The sequence below is a fragment of the Castor canadensis genome, chromosome 6 (assembly GCF_047511655.1).
Source record: "Castor canadensis chromosome 6, mCasCan1.hap1v2, whole genome shotgun sequence".
NCBI lineage: Eukaryota > Metazoa > Chordata > Mammalia > Rodentia > Castoridae > Castor > Castor canadensis.
This window is the reverse complement of record NC_133391.1, coordinates 174643934-174656605: the sequence shown is the minus strand read 5'-3', so window position 1 is coordinate 174656605 and position 12672 is coordinate 174643934. Positions and strand designations below refer to the sequence as shown.

The following is a 12672-nucleotide window of genomic DNA, read 5'->3' as shown; positions in this document are numbered from 1 at the left end:
ATTACTTGTGTGTGGCTCTGGGGGAGAGGAAGAGAGACCAGGAAAAGGGTGACAGAGAAAGGGGAGGGTGGAAGCAAATGAGAGCTCTTGGGAAAAGAGGATGGCTTGGCTGGGTGCAGTGGTACACACCTGTAATCTCAGCTGCTCAGGAGGCAAAGATAGGATAACACAGTTTTGTAGTTAACCCAGGCAAAACTGCAAGACTGTATTCAAAAAATGACTAATGCAAAAAGGGCTGTAGGTGTGGCTTAGATGGTAGAGCTCTTGCATCAAAAGCACAAGGCCCTGAGTTGAAATCCCAGTGTTGCCCCAAAAAGGAGGATATAAGGAAAGGGTGTAGAATGGTGAACATGGTGGAATATTATGCACTCGTGTATGAAAATGGAAGAATGAGACCTATTGAAACTACCCCAGGAATGGGGAGAAGGATAAAGGAGAGTGATGGAGGGGTGAATTCGATTATGATATATTGTCAGAACGCTTGTAAATGTCACAGTGTACCCCAATACAGCAATAACATGTTCATAAAAAATGTAAAAAAACGAGGATGGTTTATGCTTGTACAGTCTAGGGGTTAGTCATTTCCTAATTAATGCCATGTGTGTTGAGATCATTAACTGAACAAAGATGAAGGAAATATACCAAAGGGTTGACTTCTCTGTGGACATTGGTTTAAATTGTGAATGTGGGAGGGTGGTCAAGACCCCCAGTCCTTCTGGTTCCAGGCAGCTCCTCAGGCAGCAGGGAGGGCACAATTCAGAAAGGAAACACCAAACGCTGAAGGGCAGAGGCCCTAAGCCAGGCCAGCAGGTGTGTTTAGAAGTGGAATTTGGAAGCCATTATTACTCAGAAGGAACAGGTATGAGGCAGATGTGGAGCAGAGTGTCCAAGCAGAAAAATGACAGTGCTGATCCACTGGGCACCTTGAACTTGACCCTGAAGCATTGGAGCTACAAATGATAACATCAACCTCAAAGGTCACTGTGAGGATGAATTTGCATAATACAGCTAAAACCTTTTGCTCACTGCCCAGCCCTCAACAAGCACTCAACAATGGTTAACTCACTGCTGCCTTTCTCTTGCTTAATTTTATCATAAAATAAAATTTGGAGACACTAATAAAATTATCACTAACACAGTTCCCAAATGAAATAATGGGCTACAGTGATACTTGTGGGAAGTATAAGATTGTAATGGGCAATTGTTTTCCTCTTAAATTTATCCAAAAGTTGTTTTCTTCAAGCTAAAATTTGCATTAGTAGATTTTTCTTAAAATCCTGCTCTGTGGAATAGCATGTTTTCATTGGGAGATTACTTTTCAAACCTGGCTGTATTAAGCAATGTCTTACTGGTCATCAGGAATTATATCTTGTTATTAGAATTTCTGTGAAGTGTCATTTTAGTGGCCACGATTTCAACGGGATCAAGTTGATGGACTGTTCCCTTATTTTTGTAATCTCACACAGTTTTCAGATTTCACGTTAAAAGCAACCCCAGGATAAGTGTTTGGATAAAATCCTGTGTTGGCTATTCCTACCGAGTACATTTCTGGAATTATTGACCAAAAAGCATGACTATGTACCCTTTTTTTGGATACCTTGCTAATCTGATTTATAGAATGTTGAAATAATTTCTACTACCAACAATAATCTCTCCACGAGACCATATTGTCTAGTGTTGAGCCCTATAACGTTCTTGCCTCACTGATTTGATATGTTGAAGGATCTTTTATTTTTGCTTTAATTTATTTCCTTACTAGTGAGATCAGAGTGTCTTATGGTCATTAGCCACTTTGCGCTTTCTCTTTTGGAGGTTTAGGTTCACTTTATCTTCCTGTTGTTCGTGGGGGTTTTGTGAAGACCAGAGAGGCCTGTCAGAGCTTTTGCACGAGGATATTGCCTGTGGTCATATCTTTACAGAGATTTTCTTTCACAGTTTGATTTGCCTGTTAATTGTATTATTTCCACATAGGTGTTCCGGATGGCAGCTTTCACTCTCCGAGATGCGTTGTGAGTTGTCTCCCTTAGAACGTGTGTCTTCATCACAAAATCATTTGCCTCTGTGTTCTTTTGCTGTTGTTGGTGGCACTGGGGTTTGAACTCAGGGCCTCACACTTGGTAGGCAGGTGCTCTACCACTTGAGTCATGCTCCCGGCTCTTTGTGTGTGTGTGTGTGTGTGTGATTTCTACCTGCACATGCATAACTTAATGAATTTACTTAGGTTTTAATTTAAGGCAGAGCTACTTTATTAAACCACCCCAGTTCCCTGGTGTACCTTTGGTGTCTCACTCAGGTGAAAGGGATGCCCTTGGTGTCTCAGGCTGACAACTGCCCCATTATGCTCTATGCTCTGCTTAAGTAAGTCTGAAATGGATCTTATCAGTTTTTAGTCATCGCAGATCTCAGTAACCAACTGAAAATCACATCGGGCAGTTCCTCAGGCTCCAATTCATTTACCACAGAAATATTCCCCAAATAAAATCTATGAATTGCAATCTGGATCCCAAGTGCTACTCCACTGGCCTCCTAACACTGTTTCCTACAGTCCTAAAACAGTCAGAGTGGCTGCTCGAAGCACAAACCATCCTATCAATAAGGTAACACAGAGATCAATGGGAAAGACTAGGAAGAGCTCCTAATTAAAGAAACAGCTGCTGATACAAATGATGCTTCTGATGTAGCCATAGGGCACAGGCAAGTGGTAGGCAGAGAGGGGGAGTGACAAGCACTGCCTCTTCTCAGGAGGACCTGTCCCCCAAACCCTGTCAGACGCTTGTTCCAAGTTGGGGGATCACACTCTCAGCCATACAGCCAGAGAGGGTCCCCAAAATTCCCACCTTTTTCTCTGCACTGATGCATGGAAGGTTTCAAGGACTGAAATTCTCTCTCTCTCCTTTGCCAAGCTTTGACACTACTCTAGACCTGCTAATCTATCTAATAGCCAAACAGCAAATTGCGTCTGTGATGTAACCCAAAAAAGATAACATTAATCTTCTCATCAAGAGATGTTTTTCTTAGTGAGTCAAACTTACAACATTGAGAGGTGACTAGAAAACCTCTGCTCCTGGGCAAGAGTTGCTTAAAGCAGCCTCTGCCAGGGACAAGGAAGAGTCTGGTACTCATCTTAGTGACAAGAACAGCTAACACCTGACAGGATAACCAAGCTGGAGAATGGGGTGTGACAGGAGGAGGCAGGGGACGGGGCACATGGAAGGGGAGATGGGTGAACGCTGCTCTGTCCTGGCAGACTCCTTGAACACGGCCAGTCAATCGCAAATTCCTGAGTGGCTCCCCTGAGGTGCGGTTTAGAGAGACATCAATGTGTGATGTCAGCAACATCCACCAGAGACCTAATGGCCTTCAAGGATCAATACCCACCTGCCTGTTGCAGGATCAGAAAACCCATTCCTCTCCAACAGCCTCCCAAGGCCAAAAGGGGCTTCTGACATTTTCTATTCCAACTGCGCCTTGGAAAGGCAGAGCTGCCCTATGTGCAGCAGTCCTTCCTTTCCCTGGGCTCTGTCACCGTGGCAAAATGTGATCTTTCTCAGGATGCTCAAGACAACTGCACAGTGCAGCTCAGCTGGTCCTCCTGCCATCTCCCGTGTGTCCACATCGAGCTCCTGTGACACGCATCCTCATCCTGGTGACATCGTGACCCCAAGCTGCACAGGCCTGAGAAGTGGCGATGCAGGCCTAAGTTAAGACCTGCCAGGCCCACAAGGAAGAGAAACCTTCCCACAGAGACTTACCTCCAGTGTTTTGGCAGGGGACTTGAAACTGTCAATTAAGCAAAGGTTCAGAACATAAATATAACATATATGTTCATATAAATCTATAAATAAGATATACAAAACTTATGCTACATATAAGCCTTTGTGTTTTGTATAAATATTATCTATATATAAACAAGCAAGTAGTAAATATTGTTTGTGATTTAGGGGATGAAACCCAGGGTGTCCTGCATCCTAGGTAAGCCATCTACCAACTGAGCTATCCCCAAGCTCAGAAAATACTTTCACAAGAGTCGTAGAAAAGTCAAAATCACTTAGAAGATGTAACTGAGAATACAGTTTTGATTATACATTAAGTCTTAGTAGTCTTGGGGAGGCTTGCTGAATTAATTTAGGATTCACTATAGCAACGTGAGTGAAGTTGTAGCTGTTATTCCAATGGCTAACTGCCCTTACCAGTGGGTAAGGGTGGCCTGTGGACCTGAGCTGAAATCATTCTCACTTTACCTTATTTTCTTCTTGGGAAATCAGGGAATTACTCAGAGGTTAGGAGGGTAACAACTTTTATTGATTTTGTTGTTAATTCAAATATCACTATTAAACTCATTTCATGATTTTCTAGATTGAAGGGCCAGTGCAGACCCTCTTCATGTCTTCCTTGTTCTGCTCTGTTATGGGTCTACCTTACCAATGAGAAACTGAGGGTAAACACTGGTGGTTACTGTTTGTAAATCCATGACACACTACACTGCCTCTCAATGCAGGCATGGAGTGGCAGTGTGGACTGTGTGAGAGATCGGCTGGCGGGGAAACCTCTGTTCCTGAAGACATGCATGCAGGTTTTAAACACATGACTAATGCGTTTCTTGCTCCCCTTCACCAGCTATGCCTCTGTATTCTAAGACATAGAGCTGAGTCTTCTCCAAAGCTTCCAGCCTCCTATGCAAAGAGGGACAGGTGTGGCCTCCCAGTAACAGTGTAAGTGAGCACATGAACACCAGAGTCTTTTGAACCTGGTCCAGTGGAACTTCTACATAGCCAGGTGGTGCCTGCACTCCAACACCCTCTCATCTGAAATGTGACAGTGGAGGGTTGGGTTGAAAAAGGGATTGGGGACAGTATGGTCAACTTGAGCCTCTTGATTACAATTTGCTTCTCCTAATGGACAACCATAATGACATTTGACATTCCAAAATGACATTTAAAATTCCTGGGCAGCAAAGATTTTACTGTGACCATACGAATTCAGACTCGTTAGGCTCAGAAGTAAGTCGGCAGATGAGTTTGATAAATATGTCAAGTCTGCCTGATAGTTCCCTATGTGATTTTACTCCAACAAATCATGACACCTAAAGGTCACAACATCTGACGCCCACTCTGTACTCACAGCACCCCTGTCTTTTTTCCAGTCAGTAATGAAGTTAGAATTAAATGCAGTCCCTTGGCAGGGCAGAGATGTTCTCAGGATGGGACTAGCAATGATGGCGGATGTAACCCTAAAGGGGATGCTACACTCCCTTCCCTATTAGCACTGGAGTCTCTTGTGGAGATGGGGTCTACTTTACAGACCCTTGGGCAAGAACCCTGGTCCAGAGGGAGGGTGGCAGGAAGCAGATGATGTCACACAGATTACAAGGGACAACTGCCCTCTTATGGCACCTTAGCCTCATGGAGAGATGGCATTTCATGGGTGGATGTACCCGGATGCAGGACCAGCTTTCATTGTTAGCATCATTTCCACACAACTTTCAAAGTTCGGTGTTCATGAGCATCTCAGCAGAGGGAAAATTAGTGGAAGAAGTAAATGTGCATTGCCCCTTATAAGCAAGTAATTACTAAAGGTCTCGGTCCACCAGGAAGGAGCTGGCGTGACGACATGGGAGGACTCAGGCAGATGAGCAGGGGTCTTCCTCAGCATTTCTCTCAAATCTGCAGCAGCTGGGGGCTTCCAACTCCCCTCGCTCAGGTGTGTTTGCAGAGGCCACAGCAGCCAGCTGAGGCCTTGGATAGGGAAATGGAGGCCTGTTCTCATTTCCAGTTCTGCCACAGACATGGAATACGGTTGTCATTTCATTCCTTAGAGGCCAGGAACCCCCATGTAAGATGTGATGAGGGAAGTAATTGCTATGGGTTTGTCTTACAAAGAAAATGTATTTACTCTTACATCAGGACAGTATTAATAGCTATAATTTATGTGTGTGTAAATAAACATAACCACAGCATGTCAAGCTCTTCATAAGAAACTTGTCATTTAAATGCAAATTGCTATTACTGTTTTGCAGAGTTCGAGAATGAAGAAATGACTGTCCTAGGAAAAGTATACATCCCCCTTATGCAGCTTGTAACTTGCAGTGATCAAGTTGTGTATTCAATATGTGTTTCCATTGAATAATATTTTTTTCTCAAGACTTCTGTTTTTAAATAACTACTCTAATTTGAAAGGAGTTAATTGGATGCAGTGGGGAAGTCCTGGATGAACGGGGAGTGCGTGGTGAGGCAGAGAGTGTGCATGGTGGCTGCGGGTTCCTGCAACGTGCAGGTATCTCATAGGTCGGGAGCTGTTTGTTGGAAGGAGAGATGGGTGTGTTTTCTGCAGATGTTACCATGGAGGGGGTGTTTCTCTATGGCTTTCAGTTCAGTGGGACGGTGTTCATGTCTGAAATTCTGACTCCAGTGTTACAGGGCAAGGATATGTGTCAGGATCAGAGCTGCCATAGATCAATCATCCATCCATTCATCAATACACACCTAGTTACAAGGGAAACTCACCATGCAGCTCACGTACAGAAAGCCAGGTAACAAGCTCACTGACTCACCCATGGTAGAGGTAAATAAATAGCCTGGCTGAAATGACTATTGACAGGGGACAATATTTAAGACAACCCACTGAACAGGATAGAAGTGGAGCTCCTTAACCAAAGCTCTTTCTTCCAATGGCTGCTCAGTAGGGAACGGTCAGTCCGAATTCATATCTGGGCAGTGAGTGGTTCAGCCCAGGGTGAAGGCCACCATGCTGTCATGTCCACTGGTGCATATTATACCTTCTTCTTCATGAGACCCCCTGGGCAGGGACCCCAGGGATAGGGTCACAGGAGTCTTCTTTATATCATATATGTGTGCACACACACATCCTCAGAGATCTAGCGACATCTTCACCACACCACATCCCTACCCTGGGCAGTCATCACCTCCACACACCCTGGGACTAAGGGAAGCACCACCCAACGCCTGTGCTCAGGGTGAAGCACTGAAGAGCTGCACAGGCCTGAGGACCAGCATGGTCTTCCTTGGTGCTCACCTGGCCATTGCCAGGTTCAGCTTTCTGAGCATATAGTCATAGGCAATCAGTCACCTGCAAGTCTGTGCACCACCTGGTGAGGCTGCACGGGGCCGGCCTTGGCTTTTGCAGCCCTTCCTTGCAACCCCTTGGGGGTGGGGTGGGCTGAAGGTGACGATCCAGATTTCAGGAGAAGCAATTCAGGCTGAGGTTAGGGGCATGGTCAAGGTCACCAAAGACATCTTGCTTCTGGTAGTGGGTCTCAGACATGTTGTTGTTTTTAAAAGGGAAGCTCGATTCATTATTAAATTCCGTAGATTCACCATCACTTTAAGGAAATCTGAATAAATACACCATGAAAAAGTGTTAATTTCGTTAAAACATGATTGCTCACAGACACAGGCATACAAAAAATCTCCCCCTCCAAGCAGCTAGTTGGGTGATTGTTGCTTTTTGTTGCATTTTGCCTCAGCTTCCATTACCAAGAAGATAAGAGATAGTTTGTCCACGCATATTTTTTAAAATGTATTTCTTCTTTTGTGTGTCTTTTAAGCCCCTGAAAAGAGTTGAAATGTATCTTTAGTGTTGTTGCTATGTAAATATACACTAAACTGAATGCTGTGAATGAGGATGTATTTCATTACCAGTAAAGTGCAGAATACAGAGGGAAATCTCACTGACCCACTGCCAGGGGAGCTGATCCCCTCCCAAAGCATCGCTTCCAAAAGCTGAAAAGTGGGTCTCCTGGAAGCCATCCAGCAGTGCAGGACTGTGTGTCCTGGCCATGGCATGAGGACAGGGAGGTTTCTGATTCAGGGCATCTCAGTTCCTAACTCCTGGGTGTCCACTGTGACTCCAGGGTCACACAGGCACTTAGTCATGACAGTGTCTGGGAATAACAGGGATCGGGACCTAGTTGTGCTCCAGGCACAGGCAGAGGATGAGCTGTACTTTTTTGAAGTGCGTGTTCTATGGTAACTCTCCTTTCTTCCGTCATGAGGTTTATATGGGTTCTGTCTAAAACCAAAGCACTCCAAGGCTCCTTCACTGGTAGGACACAATGCAAGGTTTTGATCCCCACTCTTGGACACCCGGCACATGTTGGGCAGACAATTGTTGCTCTTGGACACCAGCTCCTCTGGTGAGTTGTGGAGAAATTTAGAAGGACAGGATGAACCAGTGAAGGCTGCACACAGATTTCAAATTACACCGTCAGGGCTTGGTCCTGTCGTGTCAGTCTATCCAGCAAGCTTGAAGCATGAGGATGAATGACTTCCACTTAAAGATAATTTGTTTCTTCTACAAGAAATTCTTGCAGGTGATGGTAGATGACCAGGTAACGTAGCAGGTAAGTCCTTGACTCTCAGGAGGGAGGGTGTGCTGCATGGCCATGCTCCTCTAACCACTGTACGGCATGGCCGTGCTGTAACCACTGCAGCACTGGGCTGGCCACCTCCACTTGGGTTCCAGGAAGGTTTTGCAGGGAACTTCTATCATTCTGTCCTGGCTTACCCTCCCCTGCACTTCCCTACTCTATTTCACCCCAGACCATTCTTCTTCATTTTGTTCTGTTCTAATACTTACGTTATCTATTTCTTATCGCTCAGTCTTTTAAACCATTTTAAAAAACTGAAATCCAGGGCAGCAGAGACCAGGGTGCATTTTAGAAAATCAATTGTTAATTGTCCCAAGACAATTCCTGAAAGCAAAGCACTGGGTAAAAGAGTGCCCTAGTTGGGGGTCATCTGTCTGAGATGTGTTTCCTCTGCACGGCACCAGAAGCTCGAGGCCTGGGTGACACAGAGCATCTCTACCAAGTGTTGGGACTTCACAGATCTCTTGCATCTCACATTGACAGGGTCCACATGAGATCTTTTTCTTCCCTTTGGTGATACCGGGGAATTGAATTCAGGGCCTGGGACTTTTGAGCAGTGCCCTCGGCCCTTATTCTTTTAGCATATTTTTGAGATAGCATCTCACACTAACTTTGCCCTAGCTGCCCAGAGACCAAGATCATCCTCTCTCTCCTAAGTAGTTGGATCTATAGGCGTGTACCACCATGCCTAGCCCTGAAAGATACTTCTGAACACATAGCACCTTCAGACATGTCACCATCATTTTCTGAGGGCTTTGACTCCGGGACACAGTGTGGTGGGATTTGTTGGAGCAGTGTATGGTACCTAATAAAAATGACCACTTTGATTAAGAACAAATCATCCTTTCTCAACTACTCTTGTGATTTCTTCATCTAATGAAAAATATTCCCATGGATTTCCCATGGACTCCCATGCATTTGTTCATTGGATCAGTTAGGGGAAAGTGGAATAAGTAAAGGGAAAGTAGACACCATCCCAGCTAACACGGGGGTGTGATGCATCCTGGCAATTTCTTGTGAATTCTGTAACTCCATTTACCAATTAGGAAACTCAATTTCAAGGAAAGGAGTGATAGGTGTTTCTAAATTCAATGCTAAGGCCAAGAAGAAGTGAAATGATGTCCTTAAGTATTTTGTAACTCCTGCTATGATTAAACTCAGATGTTAAAAGAATGGTAGAACCATGGGAAATTACAACTGGCAGATTTGTCTTAAATGAATATATGCTGAAGTAAAACATTTAGGACAAGTATCTGTGACCAGTAATTTTCCCTCAGTGTTTGGTTACGTATTTTCTCCAAGTGAGGATAGTTATCTTGCAGCCAGGGAGCCATGAGGGAGTCTGGAGAGTCTTAACACTTGCCTGATTATCCAGCGAGAACTGAGGGACCTCAGGGAAGGTGACATGCCCACCTCCATCACAGCTTCAGAAAGACAGCGAGGTCTGGTGACATCACTTTGACATTTCCTGGGAGGTTTCCTTTGGGATGTTTTTGTAAATTGCTATTCAACATTTCTCAGCAGTCAGAACCCACTGCTGCTTTTCTGTTGGTCATCAAATGACAAGTAAAAGCTATCATTAACCCTCCCCCCAAAAACACTAAGAATCTGAAGATGAAAAACACGTTTGCTCCTTTGAATGAACCCTCCAGACAGCAAGGAAAAAGATTCCAAGCATGTCTCCATCTTCTTAACAGAAACTAGAACAGTTTTGCCAACTCAAATATCAAGTCCAGACTTACTTGGTTCACAAAAGCCACTAGAACGTTCCTCAGGAAATATTCCCCATAGCAGCCTGTGTATAGGGACAGATGGAAACTCCCCGATGCTAGAAGCAGATTCTTTGGTTTTCTGGGAACAGAGATGAGCCTGGCTCTGGGATGAGACCAGCAGGAGAGAGGACAGAAGACTGAGCAACACGATGACAGTTTACCCTCGGCCCTCCACCTGTCCAGACAGCCTTCCTGAGGAGCCAGTGAACTCAATCACCTGCCGTCAGGACGGGCTGCCTGTGCTGCCTGTGTCCATGACAGCTTTCCACCTCAGACTCCTGCCACAACGTCCAGATCCAGAGTGCTCACTTCCTCGAACATAGCAGAATACAGTTACCACCCTCATGGCCGGCATGAATACGGGTGTTTCTGCTCAGCTCTTGCTTCCCTGGGGGCACTGGGCAAAGGCAGGGCAGGGCAACGGCCTCTTGGAGTTCACTTCATTTTCTGACTTCCATCAGGATCTGCCATGTCACCCTTGTGGCCAGAACAGGGAGCAGCCAGGCTGCTGGCAGGCAGACTTGGATGGGGTCCACAGATTTGTTATGGACCTGTCAATCCTAACCATGTTAGCAGAGCCCAAGACTTAGCAATGTCAGTGTCAGTCTGGGACGTCAGCAAGATCTGAGTCCTTGAGCAGTGTGGAGTCAGCCAGGGACACTGACGTCCACACACGCGTGAGCATGCTGCATGCGCGCATGTGCTAACAGGGCCACATGTTGTAGCACTCTCCTGTTGAGCGAAAACGGTTCGTGGTGCCTTCTTGGATAACTTCCACTTGATAAAAGATCTCACAGCCCTTCCACAAAGCTACCGTCATGGCTGTCCTGAGATAAACTTCGTATTTCTCAGAGCTGATGATTGAGAAAGCCAGCAGTGGAAGGTCCTTGGGAGTCTGTCCTGGAGTCCTAATTGCAAAGCCACCTTCCCCAGCTGCCTCTGGCAAATTAGCTGTAATCAAACACCTGGTATAATTCCGATAAAACCCCAAAGATAGAACTCTCGGCTAGGTCTGGATAAAATTTTTTTTTAATTTTCTTTTTCGGATAGCCAGATTATTTAAAATTAGAGCAATCAAAGATTGGCGAGGAAGAAAACTGGGGATATGCTGGAGAGAAACCACTTCAATGGCATGCATCTTGATAATGCAAAATCTCCACAACTGTTTCTGTTTAAAGCTAATAAAAGTAAACATAAGACATTCCCGTCCCTTCCTATCAAAGTCATTACTTTGAGCGACAAAATGACAAAATGATTAGCAGTTAATAAGGCCTTGGCTTAAAAGATTGACTGACATTGCATTACTCATTTAATTTCCGCTTCTCTGAGATTTTTTTCCCTCTTCCTTCCAGCACGGAGGGAATTAATATTATCACATCAAAGGCTTGCTTTAAAGGGAGAGCAAAATCGTTTAAAAGGACACAGGCTGTGATTATTCAAACTAGGTTATTTGCACCTTGTATATATAACAATATCATGATACAACTTCATTTCACTCAAATTGCTGTCAGTCAGTAATGGAAGAAATTTGCTCCGTTTTATCAGCACCATTGTGCAGCCTGGGATGGGGGAGGGGAACTAAATGTGCAATCTGATAAGAAGACTATGAAGCAGGGAGCCAGGCACGTGATTCGGGGCCAGTTTCTAGATGAAGGCACAATATGTAAATTCTTCTTCTCTCCTCCTTTTCCTTTGCTCCTTTCTGTTCTTTGTTTTTGTTCTATTCCTTATTTCCTTCTGGAACACTGTTTGCCTCGAGAGACAAGTGCCAACCTGTGCACGATCCTGGGTACAATCATAAGACTCTGCTTTCTTATTGATTTCCTTCCAAGTGTCGGCAGGCGACTTATGCAGGCTGGCTTCACACCTAAAGAAGAGTGTCTTTTTCCCATAGCGCAGTCCTGTTTATGGTAAAATCACGAGTGAGCCAGCATTTGGCCCAAGCATCAAGCAATGATCTATTGGAATTTAGGTCCTGACAGGCTGAATTACAACCTTTCTAACTGTAATGCTGTTAGAGTGCCCAGGAAAAACAGCTCTCTTGTCAAATGTTTATTCCTCCCTCTTTAAAAATAAGGGCAATGTCGGTTGACCAGTAGGAGAGGGTACCCCGTGAGTGAGGAAACTGCTACCCATGAAACTTGAACCATCAGTCACAAAGGGCAGGGGAGCAGGGTTTGGTTACCAAGGCTCCAGGTGGATTAAATCAAGTGCATCCCGAGGGAGGATGAGGAGCCAGCAATAAAATAATATCTGAAAGGAGTGCCCCATGTCAACAGGTTTGAAGACAAGCCTTGTTAATTTGGGCAACTGCAGAGTTAAATTAGTCAGACCCTGGTGAAAAGCAGAGGTGCATATTGTACTGGTGAGAAAAATATTACCTCTCCTGCCCTGATACACTGGTCATGGACAAGATATTGCTGTGAGCAGTTCATTAAACTGTCCAATTCATAGGAAATTTTAAAAATTTATCACACTTCCTGTGGATGGTGGGTCAAATTCAATGGGCAAGAA

At 44.8% G+C, this 12672-nt stretch overlaps 1 long non-coding RNA gene across 1 annotated transcript; it reads right to left on the bottom strand.

Annotated features, from left to right (window-relative positions):
- Positions 1-6590: 6590 nt before the first annotated feature.
- On the bottom strand, positions 6591-10718 carry LOC141423950 (uncharacterized). Its single transcript, XR_012448716.1, has 2 exons — positions 10129-10718; positions 6591-7351 (listed from the first exon to the last, which is right to left on the bottom strand). It is a non-coding gene; the product is annotated as an uncharacterized lncRNA (long non-coding RNA).
- Between the last annotated feature and the right edge of the window lie 1954 nt (positions 10719-12672).